Here is a 16,905-nt window from a genome sequence, read left to right as displayed (position 1 = left end):
GAAGAGGAGGGAAAACTCCCAAGCTTATTTTATGAGGCCAGCATTGACCGAATCCCAAAACCAGAGGAAAACATTACAAAGAAAGAAAATTATAAGCCAATATCCCTGATGAACATAGATGCTGAAATCATCAACAAAACATTAACAAACTAAATCAAGCAATACATTAAAAAGATCATATACCATGACCAAGTGGAATTTATTGTGGGGTTGCAAGGTTAGTACAATAGTCACAAATCAATAAATGTGATACACCACATAAACAAAATGAAGGACAAAAACCACATGATCATATCAATATAGAGTATCCAAAAAAAATTTATACACGATTTTGAATAATTATAAAGCCAGTGTTTATCAAAATGCATTTTATTTTCAAAATGTAATAGAATCTACAGACTCTCTGTATAGATTTTTGGGGTACCTTATAGATGCAGAAAAAGCACCCATTTATGATAAAAAATCTCAGCAAAGTGAAATAGAGGGGACATATCTCAACATAATAAAAGCCATATATGACAAACACACAGCCAACATCATACTAAATCGGCAAAAACTACAAGTGTTTTCCTTAAGATTGGTAACAAGACAGGAATGTCCACTTTCACCACCCTTATTCAACATAGTACTGGAAGTCCTAGCCACAGCAATCAGACATGTAGAAATACAAGGCATCCAAATTGGACAGGAAGAAGTAAAACTGTTATTATTTGCAGATGACATGAAAACATATAGAGAACCCTAAAGATTCAACCATAAAAATACTAGAACTGATCAATGAATTTAGTAAAGTATCAGGACACAAAATAAATAGCCAGAAATCATTTGCATTTTTATGCACAATAATGAACTACCAGAAAGGGAAATTAGAAAACAATCCCATTCACAATTGCTTCAAAACGAATAAAATACCTAGAAATAAATTTAACCAAGGATGTAAAAGACCTATACTCAGAAAATTATAAGATGCTAAAGAAAGAAAATGGGTAAGATACAAATAAGTGGAGGCATTTACTGTGTTCATGGATAGAAAAAATTAATATTATTAAAACGTCCATACTACCCAAAACAATCTATACATTCAACACAATTCCTATCAAGATACCAATGGCATACTTCACAGAACTAGAGCAAATATTCCAAAAAATTTATGTGGAACCACAAAAAACCCCAAATAGTAACAGCAGTCTCAAGAAAGGAGAAAGTTGGAAGAATCACACTACCTGGTATCAAACTACTACAAGACCAGAGTAATCAAAACAGCATGGTACTAACATAAAACAGACATATAGATCAATGGAACAAAATAGAGAGCCCAGAAATAAACCTATGCCTTTATGGTCAATTAATATTTGACAAAAGGGGCAAAAACTACAATGGGGTAAAGACAGTCTATTCAATAAACGGTATTGAGAAAATTGGGTAGATGTGTGCAAAAAAAAATGAAACATGACCACTTTCTTACATAATATACAAGAATAAACTCAAAATAGATTAAAGACTTAAATGTAATACTTAAAACCATAAAAATCCTAAAAGAAAACATAGGCAGTTAAATCTCGGACATTTCTTATAGCAATATTTTTTCTGATATATTGCCTCGGGCAAGAGAAACACAAGTAAAATAAACAAATGTAATTACATCAAACTAAAAAGTTTTTGCACAACAAAGGAAACCATCAACAAAGTGAAAAGAAAACCCACTAAATGGGAGAACATATTTGCCAGTGATACAGCTGATAAGGGTTTAATATCCAAAATTTATAAAGTACTTATAAAAGCTCAACACCAGGAAGACAATACAATTAAAAATGGGCAAAGGAGCTTGGCCGGTTTGGCTCAGCAATTAGAGCATCAGCCTGAGGACCAGAGAGCCCTGGGTTCAATTCCCGCCAAGGGCATGTGCCTCAGTTGCAGTTTGTCCCCAGCCTCAGTTGGGGCTGTTGGTTGGCAACCAGTCAATGTGACTCTCCCACTTTGATGTTTCTCTCTCTCTCTTTCTCCCACTCTCCCTCCTGCTCTTAAGATAAATGCAAAAATGTCCTTGGGTGAAAAAAAAAAAAAAAAAAGGGCAAATGGCTTGAATAAACACTTCTCTAAAGAGGACATATAGATGGCTAATAGACATATAAAAAAAATGTTCAACATCACTGATCATCAGAGAAATGCAAATTAAAACCACAATAAGATTATCACTTCACACGTGTCAGTAAATCAACAAGTGCTGGCAAGGACGTGGAGAAAAGGGAACCCTCATGCATTGTTGGTGGAAATGCAGATTGGTGCAGCTACTGTGGAAAACAGCATAGTTTCCTCAAAAAATTAAAAATGGAACTGCCTTATAATACAATGATTCCACTTCTAAGAACATGTCCAAAGAAACCTGAAACACTAATTCAAAAGAATATACCCACACTTATGTTCATTGCAACATTATTTACAATAGCCAAGATTTGAAAGCAGCCCAAGTGTCCATCAGTAGATGAATGCATAAAAAAGCTGTGGTACATTCACACAGTGAAATACTACTTGGCTGTAAAAAAGAAGGAAATCTTAAGTTTGGCGACAGCATCGATGAACCTGGAGAATATTATGTTAAGTGAAATAAGCCAGTCAGAGTAAGGCAAGTACCATATGATTTTAGTTATATGTGGAATCTAATGAACAAAATAAACTAACAAAACAGAAACAGACTCGTAGAAACAGAAAACAGACTGGCAGCTGTTAGAGGGGAGAGGGGCTTGAGGGCTAGGTGAAAAAGGTGAAGGAGTAAGTAGAAAATAATAATAACTCATAAACACAGACAACAATGTGATGATTACAAGAGGGAAAGGGGCTGGGGGAAGGTAAGAGGGTGCAGGGTGGATAAGTAGTGATAGAAGGAGACTTGACTGGGGTGGTGAACATACAATACAATATATAGATGATGTATTATAGAATTGTACACCTAAAACTTGTATAATTTTATTAACCAATGTCACCTCAATAAAGTCAATAAAAAAATTTTTTTAATCATTTTTAAAACCAGTAAAAGATTTAAACAGACCAGTCTCTTCACCAAAGAAGATACATGGGTAGCAAATAAGATTACAAGAAGATACTCCACAAAATGCAAAATGATACTGTAATAAGAAACCAATACAGCCCTGGTCGGTTTGGCTCAGCGGTTAGAGCATCGGCCTGCAGTCCAGAGAGACCTGGGTTCGATTCCCGCTAAGGGCGTGTACATTGGTTGCAGTTTGTCCCCGGCCCTGGTTGGTCCTGCAAGTGGCAGCCACTCGATGTGTCCCTTTCACGTCAATGTTTCTTTCTCTCTCTCTCTTCCTCTCTCTCCCTCCCACTCTATCTGAACAAAAAATGGAAAAATGTCCTCGGGTGAGGATTAAAAAAGAAAAAAGAAACCAATGCAAGCCTATTAGAATGGAAGGGGAAAACTGAGAAAACCAGGTGCTGATGAGGATGCAGAGCAACTGGACTCACATCATCCAGGTGGGGATGCCAATGGCACAGAGGTCTGGCAGTTTCTCATAAAGTTAACATACAAGCCAGCAATCCTACTCCTAGGTATTCACCCAACTTCAACAAAATGTATGTTCACCAAAAAAAGCCTGTGTACAAATACTAATAGTGATTTTGTTCATAATCATAAAAAACTGGGGAAAATCCAAATGGTTTTCTAGTGATAAATGACAGGTACATTCATACAGCCCTACTTAGCAACGAACAAGCCTGGATGATCTCAAATGCATTCCACTGAGTGAGAGAAGCCAGCTCAAAGGATATATTCTGTATGATTCCATCTATATGACCCTCTAGAAAAGGCAAAACTATAGGGAAAAGAAACAGATCAGTGGTTGCCAGGGAGTAGGGTGGGGAAAGGGCTGCCCAGAGGGAATTTTGTAGGTAACGAGATTACTCTATATTTTGACTGTGTGGTTGATATGTGACTGAATGCATTATCAAAACAGCGTGTAAACTAAAAACAGCACTGTATGCAAATTACACTCAAAATTTTTCAAAGTGTATAGCTTTCATACTCTACCATTAAAACATTTCTGCATAGTGCTTATAGATGGTATCATGATCAGCCTACACTTGGAAGATATTTCTCATTTCTTAGGCCAGAATATTGGTTTTTCTGAACAAAGGATTAAAGATTGAAAGAAAATATATCAAGCCCACGTTGAAACTTTGAAACTTTCTGCTACTATGGGGAAAAATGTAAATAGTAAATCACTGCCCATCATCATTTCCCTCCACATACAAATTGAACTGTAAAATTCTCTTTCTCATTTTAATTCCAGCAATAATTCATTTGATTCTGGGAAAGAATTCATCATGATTGGTCTGAATTATTTTTATCTTTGCTAGTGGTTTACAGGACTTGACCAACAGTCATAAGGATAATTTGAAATACTTGTTTGTTCACATCAGTCTAAACATAATCCACTATGTTCTGTAGCAATGTAATTCTTTATGCCTGGGGAAAAAAAAAAAAACCAAGAGAAATTTGTTTTGATAGAAATTCTCTTTATATAGGATCAAAATTCATGTCTTAAAAAACATTGAGTAAAAATATGAACAAATAATCAGCAAACTACTGAAGATACAAAATGCCGACATGTGAACCAAACCATGGAGCAGCATAAAATGTAAATCCATCACATACTTGTCTCAAGAACTGCTGAGCACTCAAGCCTTTTCCTTCTCTTTGCCTAACTACTAAGTGGGTGGAAATGTTTTCCTTTCATTTACTGGAAACAAAAGTGATGCTGCATCAGCAGATAGGTTACAAAATAAAACACACAAAAAACAAGATGACGCCTACTTAAATGTGAACAAAACAAAATGACAAGAGGCTTTATTAGGGCATGAATTTTGCAATCAAAATTTGTATTTGAGAAAATTAAAATGGGGAAAGGCAGGTGCCTAAGACCTCATCAAGGACAGAAAGAGCACGAGGCACAAGCCAGGACCCACAGAGCTCAAGATGCAAGAGAATCGGGACAGCAAAAACATGAAGGTGAATGTCAGTGGGAACAGGAGAGAAGTCAGCCCAGCTGAACTAATGGATGGGGGGTGGGCACTATTAAATGGAAAAAACTTTCCATTTAATAGTGATAAATGTGAAATTCATCATTTTATATTTGGAATTCACCATCCCCAACATGTGATAAATGTGAAATTCATTGTTCTATATCTGAAATTCACCATTCCTAAAAAACTTAGTTTTTAATTGACATATTATAAATGTGAAATTATTATTAGAGAGAAAGGTTCTCTCAATGAGTGATTATGCTAAGAGAAAACTTTTTCATTCAACTTAGACTCATTTACTCAGGAAGAAACCAGCACTATGAGAATTTCATAGGCATAAAAAGCAAAAGAAAGCTTTAAAAAACAATAAAATGTATTCCAACTTGGGTTTTTTAATCCAGAGACAGCTCTGTCAGTTAACTGCTCTAAATGAATCTAAATCTCCAAGCATGTTAGAACAAAATGTTGCCCAGAAAAATGAGAAAATGTGTAAATGAGACAGCCAAATTTTTAGGGGGGATACTGGAGATATTGTGTAGAACAGGAGAGGTGCCAGAGAACCACAGTGGTATGCAAACATCAGTGTAAGTCTTGAAAAGGTGAGGATGATCAATTCTGAAAACTACTGACTAGAGAGAATGGCGTTACCCCAGAGACTGGCCTAGAGGGTTTCTGCAGACCTGCACAAAGGAAGCAGAGACTCCAGCAGTATGTGAAGACATGGGTGAACCAGAAGGACACTATGCTAAGTGAAGTGCCAGTCACAGCAGAAACACTGCATGATCTCACTCATATGAGGAATCTAAAATAACTGGACTCACAGAAACGCAGAGTAGAATGGTGGTTGCCAGGGCTGGGGGAAGAGAAATGGAGAGCTGCTCTTCAACAGGTATGAAGTCTCCATTGGGATGACTGAGTTCAAGAGATCTGCTCAACAACATAGCGCCTAGAGGTAACAATTCAGTATTGTACACGTCAAAATTTGTTAAGAGGGTAGATCATATGTTAAGTGTTCTTTTCAACAACAAAAACAAAACAAACAAAAGAGCAGGAGGAAACTTATGGAGATGACAGATGTGTTTATGAACTTGACTGGCAACGGTTTCACAGAGGTATGCTATGTTCAGATTCATCAAATTGTATGTATGTATGGTTTATAGGGTGGGGAAGTCTCAGAGCTCTGACATTCAAAGTTTGTTGCTACTCCTTTCAAGCAACGGGATCAGGACACGGATAACATGGTTACTAAAGTTGTGTGTAGCATAAAGTCTACAGGGACAACCATTTCAGATCCTTAAAAACCCATAGCAGTAGAGCAAATCTAATGTAAAATTTATAAAGGAATATATTTAAGGTTCTTCACTTGCTTCAAAAACTTAAAACTCACTTGGGTCAAAAAATATAACTCCACAGATGTGCTTTGTATTAGACTATAAGATGGAGCAGATGACTTAGAAACATTAAGTACAAATTCCACATGAGTCAGGAGTAGCTATGTCAGTCTTATTTGAAGGCAAGTTTAAGAGCCAGAAATATGGTTGTCTGTTCTCTTCTGCACTGGTCGCTGGTCGGACTACACCTGGGGGCTGTGCCTGGCTCTAGGAGCCACACTTCAGAAAGATAATGTAAAGCCTACCTGGGGATTATTATGCTGAACAAAATAAGCCAGTCAGAGAAAGACAAATATCACATGATCTCACTCATATGTGGAATCTAATGAACAAAATAAACTGACAAATTAAATAGATCCAGAGGCACGGAAGCTTAGGACAGACAAATCTTGGAGGGAGTGGGGAGGGAGGGCACGAAGAGATTAACCAAAGAATTTATATACATGTACGCATTGTCCATGGTCACAGAAAATAGTGAGGTGAAGGCCTAGGGTGGGGAGGAATCCAGGTGGAGGGGGGCAATGAGGGCAAAAAGGGAGGACATCTGTAATGCTCTCAACAATAAAATTAAATTAAATAATTAAAATAAAACCTTCTGCTGTTAAGAGGAGAGTCAGCAGCCTGGGGAGGGTTGGGTTATATGAAGAACTGAGAATAGAAGATTCATTGGGGACAATGAACTTCAAATCTTTGCAGTTCTATCCTATAGAGGAAGCATTAGGTTTGTTAAGGGTGGTCCCCAAAAGGTAAAATTAGAGCCAGTGGGTGGGAAGTGCTAGGGAGCCAGGTTTCAGCCAGGTATATGGAGGGCATTTTCAACTGGGGTGCACTGGGTAAAATAGGCTGCCTTAAGGGTTGGGAGTGAACTGTGGGTCCCTGAAGCATTCACACAGGGCTCCATAACCACAAAGGAAATGTTCCCCACCAGCGATGGGTGGGCAAAGGTTGATGGGTGTTCAGAGTCAGAATCTTAAAGGTTCTATTCAGCATGTTTGCCTATGTCAATCGCTGCTCTACCCAACGTGTCCTTTTTTAGACTAAATAAAATGCAAAAGAGAAAGTACTGTGGCTTTTCACTTGTCAAAATTTGGTATTGGGCATAACCAGTCGTAACAGTTAGGGATAAACTCTCAGAGAAGGCAAGAAAGAACAATGAGGGAGAAGGCCAGGGGGAAGGAGGATAAACAGGACCTGGAGGAGCGGATAAGCAGGTGAGGAAGGAGCAGGGTGGAGGGGAAAGTATCGCAGGGGAGGGGGTGCCTGCCCAGAGCTGTTCCTCTCATCCCTCCACGCCAAGTCCACGGCCACGCCCCACCCACCACCTCCTGTCTCTCACTGCCTTTCTAACTTTGGGTTCTTTAAGCTGCTGACCTAAATCTCACAAATCACGTGTTTCTCTCTTTCCATTTTATGATAAAGACATACATGGGGGAGGGAGGGGACGACTTGGAGGAAGAAAGAAAAATCAGGAACTAACAATATTTAACCAACACAAGTAATTGAAATTCAGTTCTCCATCTTCATAAAAGCTGAGTGTAGGTGGATTTGCCCTGAAATGCCCCATCTCTGATTTCCAGTTTTCCCAGTGCCCACAGTTACAACAGCTCATCTCAATCCCACATCCTCGCCGAGTCGTTCTCTCACACGTGCTTGAAAAAGTGGCATCTCGTATGGAAATTGAAGCTAACCTTCTACCTGTACATGTGAACTGTAAAATATTAACTTTTCATTGAAGTCATATATATAATAAAAAGTGCAAAAAATACTTTAAAATATGTAATGAAAGATGTCTTCCTCTCACCTTACATCCTAATCGCCACCCTCCCTCCCTAGAGGCAAAAGCTATTACCAGTTTCTCATGTATTCATAGGTTATTTCTGGCAGGACATGTGCACATGCGCCCTGCACAGCCCTGGGCTGCGGCAGGGTGGAAGGCCTCCAGTGCTCATCTGCATTCTGTCGGTCCCCCAAAGCAGCCTTCCCACACTATTTCATTTTATTCTTCTCCCCTGAGGCAGTCTGTAGCACCGCAGAGCTGCCTGTCTGCAACCGTCCAAGTAATCTCCAGGTACCAATGACTGTCCCATTAATGCAGTGGTTTTGAGGTTGCATTCATTCTGAGTGGTCTCTTATTAAGGCTCCTTTTCCCATAAAGCCAGTTATGCTTAGTGTGCGTTGTTGCAGAGTGTGTTGCCACAGAGGTGGGTCTATCTGGAAATGACATGTGCGTTGGCATGAGTCCCTGTGGTCTTTTTCACAGCTGTTCCCTACAGGTCCACCAAAATGTGCTTAACTAGTCTTGACTGGTGCACATTGAGGCCGGGCCCAGTTTTTTACTTTTAAAGACAATGCTGCAAGCCCTGGCGAACTCGGCTGAGCAATTAGAGTGTCAGCCCGCAGACCAGTGAGTCTCCGGTTTGATTCCGGTCAAAGGCATGTACTTCAGTTTCAGTTTGTCCCCAGCACTGGTCAAGGTCATGTGGGAGGCAACCAGTTGATGTGACTCTTTCACATCGATGTCTCTCTTTCTCTCTCCCTCCCTCCCACTCTATCTGAAGATAAATAGAAAAAAATCCTCAGGTGAGGATTAAAACAAAAACAAAGACAATGCTGTAAGATGTTCTTATGGACTGAATAGTCCTCCCAAAATTCATATGTTGAAGCCCTAACTCCCATACCTCAGAATGTAACTATATGTAGAGACAGGGCATTTAAAGAGGTGATTAAAGTCAAATGAGGTCATATAGATAGGACTGGTATCCTTCTAACAAGAGGAGATTAGGCCCCAGCCAGGTGGTTCAGTTGGTTGGAGTGTAGTCTCCCACACCAAAAAGGATGTGGGTTTGATCCCCAGTCAGAGCACATACCTTAGCTTTGGGTTCAATCCTCTGGGTGCATATGAGAGGCAAGCAATCGATGTTTCTCTCTCACATCAATGTTTCTCTCCCTCTCTCTCTCCCCGCCCCAACCTAAAATCAATAAATATATCCTCCGGGGAGAATTTTTTTTAAAAAAAAAAGAGGAGGAGATTAGGACACAGACACACACAGAGAGAAGATCATGTAGGGTCACAGGGAGAAGGCAGTCATCTGCCAGCCAAGGAGAGGCCTGAGGAGAAGCCAGATTTGCTGACACCTTGATCTTGGACTTCTGGCCTCCAGACTAGGAGACAAATGTCTGTTGTTTGAGCCACACAATCTGAAGTAGTTAGTTACGGCAGCCTGAGCAAACCAATACAGATGTGTACTTTCACAAAAATGCTTATTTTCAAACGTACATGTTATGTTTGTCATGAAAAAATAGGAAGGGAGCTATATATAAATGTTAGGAAACCTCCATCTAAATAACACAATAAAGTTTATGTGCTCAGATAGAAAACTGGAATCATCCGCGTCTCTTAGGCAGAACACCTTCCTTCAGAGTGAAATGTTCCTGTAATAATGACATAGTTATATTGGAATGGGCACACTTGTGACCTAATGGACCGATGCAAACTGAACATGAAAAAAAAATCCCATAACTGTTTGCACTAACCTACCCTTAGGTAGAGTAGACCTAAAGGTAGGTGGTAATTCAGTCCTACTTGTTAGAAGGTACTATTTTATCTACCTACTCCTGAGTGAGCAGAACAAAATTCTGGAAATCTGCTGATTTACCCTTCTCTCAGGCTGATGCTTCTAACTTAGGGAGCACCTTGTGCTTATGAAAAAGAGTTATTCCGACTCAAAGAGGCCTGGGACCTAAGCTTCAGAGTTATTCAGATGTTGCTAATGTCTACTCTAACCGGATAGATGGGATCGATTCCAGAGCCGGAGAGCTTTCCCCACACTCTGGCCAGGTAGTGAAATAGGGGAAACTGCCCGGGTTTTCATGTCCAGCAGGCCTGGATTAGAGTACCAGCTCCACTTCTGGTTAATTAGTGCATGAGACGTAGCAAACTACTCTTTAAGTGCCTCTGTTTGTCCAACTGAGAAAGATCATGTCCACAATGCAGAACTAATATAAGCATTAAAATAATGTACGTTAAAGTCCTTCAACATGACAGACAGTCAATACATGAGAGCTAGCCTTGTTATCACAGTTTCTGGACTACGAATTTCCATTCATCATTAACACTTGCAGGTCAAGAAAAACCATTTGCCTTTCTGAGCTGTCCCAGATGTGCCAGTTGGGTAGTTTGGACTGGAGTAAGGGCCAGGGGAAACAAGCAATCTGACATTTCTCCATTACAAACCCATCTCTTTCAGTGTCACTAAAATTCAAAGTCTTATTAAAGCGTTCCTTGCCCTGGCTGGTTTGGCTCAGCGGTTAGAGCGTCGGCCTGCAGTCTGGAGAGACCCGGGTTCGGTTCCCGCTAGGGGCGCGTACCTCGGTTGCAGTTTGTCCCCGGCCCTGGTCGGTTGTGCGGGTGGCAGCCACTCGATGTGTTCCTTTCACATCGATGTCTCTCTCTCTCTCTCTGTTCCTCTCCCTCCCTCCCACTCTACCTGAATAAAAATTGGAAAAATGTCCTCGAGTGAGGATAAAAAAAAATAAAATAAAAAATAAAGCATTCCTTAACAAAATACAAATACCCTTGAAACTGGCCAACCATAATGTAACATTTAAATCAAAGATGAGTGGACTGGGGGGGGGGGGGGCATGTGATAAAATGATAAAGGGTGAGTGCCTGGGACAGGGAGGTGTGGGGGGAGCAAAAAGGGAAGCTCACTGAAACTGTAGGAAGTTCACCTGCCTTACAACTTTGCTGGCTGCTAGCTATGCTATACCAGTATTTGTCTAATGCCTTAAGACCCAGTTTGTTCCTTAGCTATCATGTTCCCCACAAACAGCACTGCAAAGCAAACCCTGTGGGACCTTCCCACACAAATGTATCCACCAAGCTTGGGTTAAACATAAAGTTTTGTTAAATTACTCTGGCATTAGGATTCATTCTGATAAAAAATAATTCCACTGCCCAATTTTTCATCCTACAATATTAGAGAAGAAAACTAACTTGATTCTTCTCTCCCATCCTTGAATTAAACCTAATGATCGAGCTATTGTTTTAGCAGTCCTTCTTGGATACCATTCAGACCATAATATTAAATTAAATAAGACATCAAGTTTCTCTCACCTATAAAATTTATGTGAATTTTTTTTCATGTTCAATTTGCATCAGTCCATTAGATCAAAAGTGTGCCCATTCCAATATAACTGTCGTTATTACTGGAACATTTCACTCTGAAGGGAGGTGTTCTGCCTAAGAGACGCGGATGATTCAAGTTTTCTATCTGAGCACAGAAACTTTATTGTGTTATTTAGATGGAGATTTTCCTACATTTATATTTTTAAAATCCTTTTTTTCATTTAAATATATGGCCCGCACCATCTTTGGGGATAATAAGTTCCTTGTGTTTTAATACCTGTTATGACAAGTACTATTTTCATTCATCATAAAATAACCTATTTCCTAAATGGAGTTCTACAAGGAACATGACACTCCACTGAATGGGATGTGGAGGCTGAGATGTTCTAGGGACAAGGACAGCTTTGCTCCTGCTGCCCTGGTCCTCTGGCCCTGCTGGCAGGGATGGGGGTGGGTCCCTGGCAGGGTCCTACCCCCCAGAACTGGCCTGCTCTCTGGACTGAACCCTTGACCCAGAGAGAAACATGACTGTTATCCTCTTGTCTCTCAGAGCCCTCCAAGTTCCTCTAACCTCAGCTTCATGACCTTATCTTCCACCTAGATGTCCCCAATCTTTGTTTCCCCATTTAAATTCTCAACGTGGACTCATCTCATCTCTACAGCCTGCCTTTGGCTCAGATGCCCAACCCTGGTCCTATCAATTGAAGAGGCGTCAGGGAGTTCTGGGTGGGAGAGTGTCACTAAGAAGAAGATGAGGCACCATTAGGGCCATGCGTCTCCCAGGACTTCAAGAACAGTTCCTGGTTCTAATCAGCACTGAGGGATACAACTCTTCTCTATAGCGAGGCCCTCCGGGGCTTTATAGATTCCAACTTTCTTCTCCTAGCATTCACCCTTCTAAGCTGGAATTCAGATATACAGCTTGTCTTCATTCATCAGCTTTCCTAATAGTCCAACTACAGGTATACCTCGGAGACGTGGCACCGGTCCCAGACCACCGTGAGAAAGTGAGTCTGGCAATAGAGTGAGTAGTAATCGTTTTGCTGGTGGAGGGTATTGCCTTCAAAGTGTAGAAAACACATCTGTGAAGCACGGCAAATCGAAGTGCGATGACACAAGGTACGCCTGCACTTTGTTTTGCAGTATCAGAGTCAATAGCTGCCACGGCCTCCTCGTGTTCGGGGGATGCCAAGTTATGTGGGAGTGGAACACTTTACTGCTGATCACAACTCTGATGCCTCACAGACCCAGAGGTCGGCTGAAAGGATGCAAGCAGATGGCCCTGGGAGGGTTGGAGAGATGACCATCATTTCAGGTCATTTTAGGACTCTGCACCTGCTTGAAGATGGATCCCTTCTACAACATCCCCACCAAGTGGCTGCCCAGCCTCTGCTGCAGCATCTCCAGTGACAAGAAACTCACCATGTCCAGAGGCAATGCATTCTAACTTTAAATGACTTTAAGACATGAGCTTAAACTTCATGTCCCTTTGGCACCCACCCAATGGCAGTTTACACCCAGAGCTAGTCAGAGCAAGTCTAATTTCAGGGAAGCAAATCTAATTTCAGGGAAGCAAATGAGAGTAGTAAGACCCCGTGCTTCTGTGTTGATGTGACTGAGCAAGGTGACAACTCTCCTTGGTCAAAAAAAAAAAAAAAAAAAAAGAACATGAAGACAGTGCCTCTCCCTGAGGGTGGGAACAGGGGCACACGGTCATGCTCATGAGCCCACTCTTCTGCTTGGCAGCCCTTCGACTACTGGAAAGCTTCTGTGTTCTTCCTTCAAACTTTCTCTCATCCACGCAAACATCCACAACTTCTTTGTCTTTTAGGGTGTTTTCAGGACCTTTTACCATCTAGAATTTGTTTCAGCTTTTCATTGTGGCTTCATCTGTTCCTTTATTTCTAGTTTCTAATATCACCCATGTTAGTTTAGGGGCAAACCATGCCAGAAGCATCTGCCTTGTGAGCCAGGAGGGTGACACAGAGGAGATCCCTCCCAGAAAGGCCTTCCCTTGAGCATGATACCACCTGTACCCTAAACTCAGCCCACCACATCGGGGGATGGTACCCACCCTGCCCAGCCAGCACCCACCCTGCCCAGCCAGCATATGGAGAATCCTCATGAAGCTTGGCTCCCTCCAACCACCTGTCCTCGTGCTGGCTAAAGACATGCTGGCTAAGGACATGCAGACAAGACTGGGTAGTGCTGGGTGTGGCTCTTCCAAGTTACCAGCTTGTCTCGGTCAGCTCAACTGCTGCTAACAGAACACCACAGACTGGGGGCTTAAACACCAGCATTCACTTCTCATGGTCAGGGACTGAGAAGTCCAAGATCAAGGTGCTGGCAAATTCAGTGTCTGATGAGAATCGCTTCCTGGTTCATAAATGACCGGCTTCCTCCTGTGAGGATGAAAGGGGTGAGGGAACTCTCTGGGGTCTCTTTATAATGGCACTATTTCCAGTGATAAAGGGTCCCTCCTCATGACCTAATCACCCAAAGGCCCCCACCTCCTAATACCATCACATTGAAGGTTAGGATTTCAATGTACAAATTCGGGAAATACAAATGCACAGTCCACAACAGCTTCCCTACTTGGCAACCCTACTGGCCACAGACAGTCTGAATTCCTTACTAATCCTGAGAAATCATCTCTCCCCCTTGTAAAACTCCCCAGTGCAGGCACACAGCTGAGGCTCTGCTATTTCTCACGAGCCCTGCCCATGTCTTCAAGAACAGGATGCTTTCCTGAGATGACTCATGTCAGCGCTGAAGGCCAGGTCCAAGCTCACAGCCCTCTTGACGGTAAATTCTCCAAACACCACTCTGGAAGCTACTCTCAGCATGGGTCTCCCCACACCCAGCGCTCTCCACCCCTCTCGACCACCCAGATGCACCTTCTGACCTAGCCAACAAGTGCTACCTCCTCTATTGCTCCCCAGGCAGGAAGAGTGGGCTCACACAGATGCCTGCCATCACACACTGCTGGGCTCCCCTCTCCCCAATTCAGCCTGACACCCTCCTATCACTGTCAGGGTGCTGCATGGGGCAAATAACACAACACCCAAGGCAAAGCAGCTTAAAAACAACACGTATTTATTACTTCACTTAACAAAATGTCTTGAAGTGGAAGGCTCCAAGTCAGTTCAGCAACTCAACGGCATCGTCAAAGATTCAAGAGTCTTTCCATCTTTCTGCTCCTCCAGCCTCAGAACCTTGGCTTCATCTTTAGTGGCTGCTAAAAGTTCAGGTGTTACTACCCTATGCAGCCTGTCCAGAGATAGAAGGATGCTCATTCCTCAAGCATCTCCTTCTATCAGCAACAAACCCTTTCCCAAAGCTCCCAGCATATGTCCCTCAAACCTCACCGGCAGGAACTGGGTCACATACCTACCACTCACTCTGATGCCCAAGAGATGGGACCAAACAACCAGCAGGACCCATCGTCCCTGAACACACTGATGCCTGACACCTGAAAAATTAGGGATTCTGTTACTGAGGAAGAGAGGCGATGACTGTTGGGTAAGAGAGAGCAGTGTGATGTCCTCTGCTCCAGCACAGGCGGCCTGGGTCAGAGGCCTGCAGACTTGGCCACCATGACTCAGATGACACCACATCTTAAAGAAGAGCTAGGTACACACTGTGGCCCCAATAGATGAAACACACACCACACGACCAAGCCATGTGCTTCCTGTTTGCCTGACAGACGTAAGCAGACTCCTGTAGTATACACTGCAATGACTTAGAGGTCTTCCCTGGAATGCACTAAGCCAGGCCCAAGCTAGAAAGTTCAGGTTGTGGCATGAGCTTAGAAGACTCCTGGACGTGAGAAGACTTATTTCTTTACAGCAGGTCTCTCGTACATTTGGCCACCAGGGAAAGTACTTTGGCAGAGGGGTAGTACCTGGATATGTGGTGTAACTGTCAGGAATCTTGCATTTTTTTCTATTCTGTTTGGTTATAACTTATCATGGTATATGCCAGTCACTCAGCAATGGAAAACACGGTATACATAGAAGAGAGTCTCATTCCTTAAATCTTTTAAACTTGGGTTCACGTGCACATGTGGGGCTAAGCATTTCAAGAAATCTGAATGCCAGACTGACTGAGGGTCTCGTGAGACACACCTGGCACACCGAGGGTGTGATCCTAAGGCCATGCTTTTGGAGAAAGACACATTCAGATGGAAATGAGCTCAAGTCATTGACCTGAGTGTTGGTGGACCCTGCAGGTCTCTGTTCACAATGGCTTCTGTCAGGCTGTTTCATCCCTAAGCGATATTTCTATTTTTGTTTGTTTTTTAACTTCAAATTTTACCAGATTAGTACTTATCCCTGATTTCAATCTGCACAGACATTTTTTAACCCTATCTTTGACATCAAATATGGTACCTGTCATTCCCTACCTGTGCCATGTGCAAATTTGATCAATGTCCTTAATCTAGTAACTGGTAAAAATTCAAACTAGCCAGTCAGGGAAGCCACAATAAACTCTACAGGAAAAACTTTATAAAATAGTTCTTACTGAAAGGTACAATTTTAAGAAACAGTTAAAGATCTTGCAGATTCCATGAATCACAATACTTCTATGAAATGGTCTGTTTTACTCTGAGGTTGCAGGATCAAGCGTCATCTAATTTGGAGGAAGCTGAAGAAGAAATCCCCAAAGTGGCAAATTATACATGACTCTGCATATAACCTGATGCCTCTACAAATCCACCAGGAGTACGTCTCCCTCTGCCCACCACACCATCCTGGTGATGAGCTACAATGGGTCCCTCTCCAAGCGTGCCCAGCCAAGTAATAGGGCTGGCCAGAGCAGAGGTGACAGTGAGGGGCAGTCACCAAAGCTACACACCATGGCAGAGAATTCATTCTTCATTAGCATATCAGGGCATAGTGGGAAAGGGAGAGATGGTGGCAGCCAAAACCCTGACAGACATCCGCAACATCCCATCCCCTCACCCACAACACACACAGCTGCTCTCTATGCTATCACAGTTATTTCTTTCCAAGAACTTCACACATACTAACATTCACTCACCTATTTCTGTGTCTCACCACTTCCAGAAAATGAATTCCATAAGATTAGGGCCCTTGCCCGTCCATTCACCAGAATCAGAAAAGCTCATTACACAGCAGACACTCAATAAGTATTGCTGAATGAATTAACGAGTCCCAGTTGCTTCTCATTTAAATAAAAATTATCAAATTGATGACATTTTTATCAGTTCAGTAAAAGACACAAACCATCTCACTTTATCGGATCTCTAAGACAATCTGGTATTTACGTTACAAGTTGTATGGCTGGGAGTTCAATTCTTTTCTGTAATAAGCAGAGATTAGCTGA

Source organism: Molossus molossus, unplaced genomic scaffold (assembly GCF_014108415.1).
Source record: "Molossus molossus isolate mMolMol1 unplaced genomic scaffold, mMolMol1.p scaffold_m16_p_3, whole genome shotgun sequence".
Lineage (NCBI taxonomy): Eukaryota > Metazoa > Chordata > Mammalia > Chiroptera > Molossidae > Molossus > Molossus molossus.
The sequence above is the reverse complement of the archived record's forward strand: the minus strand, read 5'-3'. Positions refer to the sequence as shown.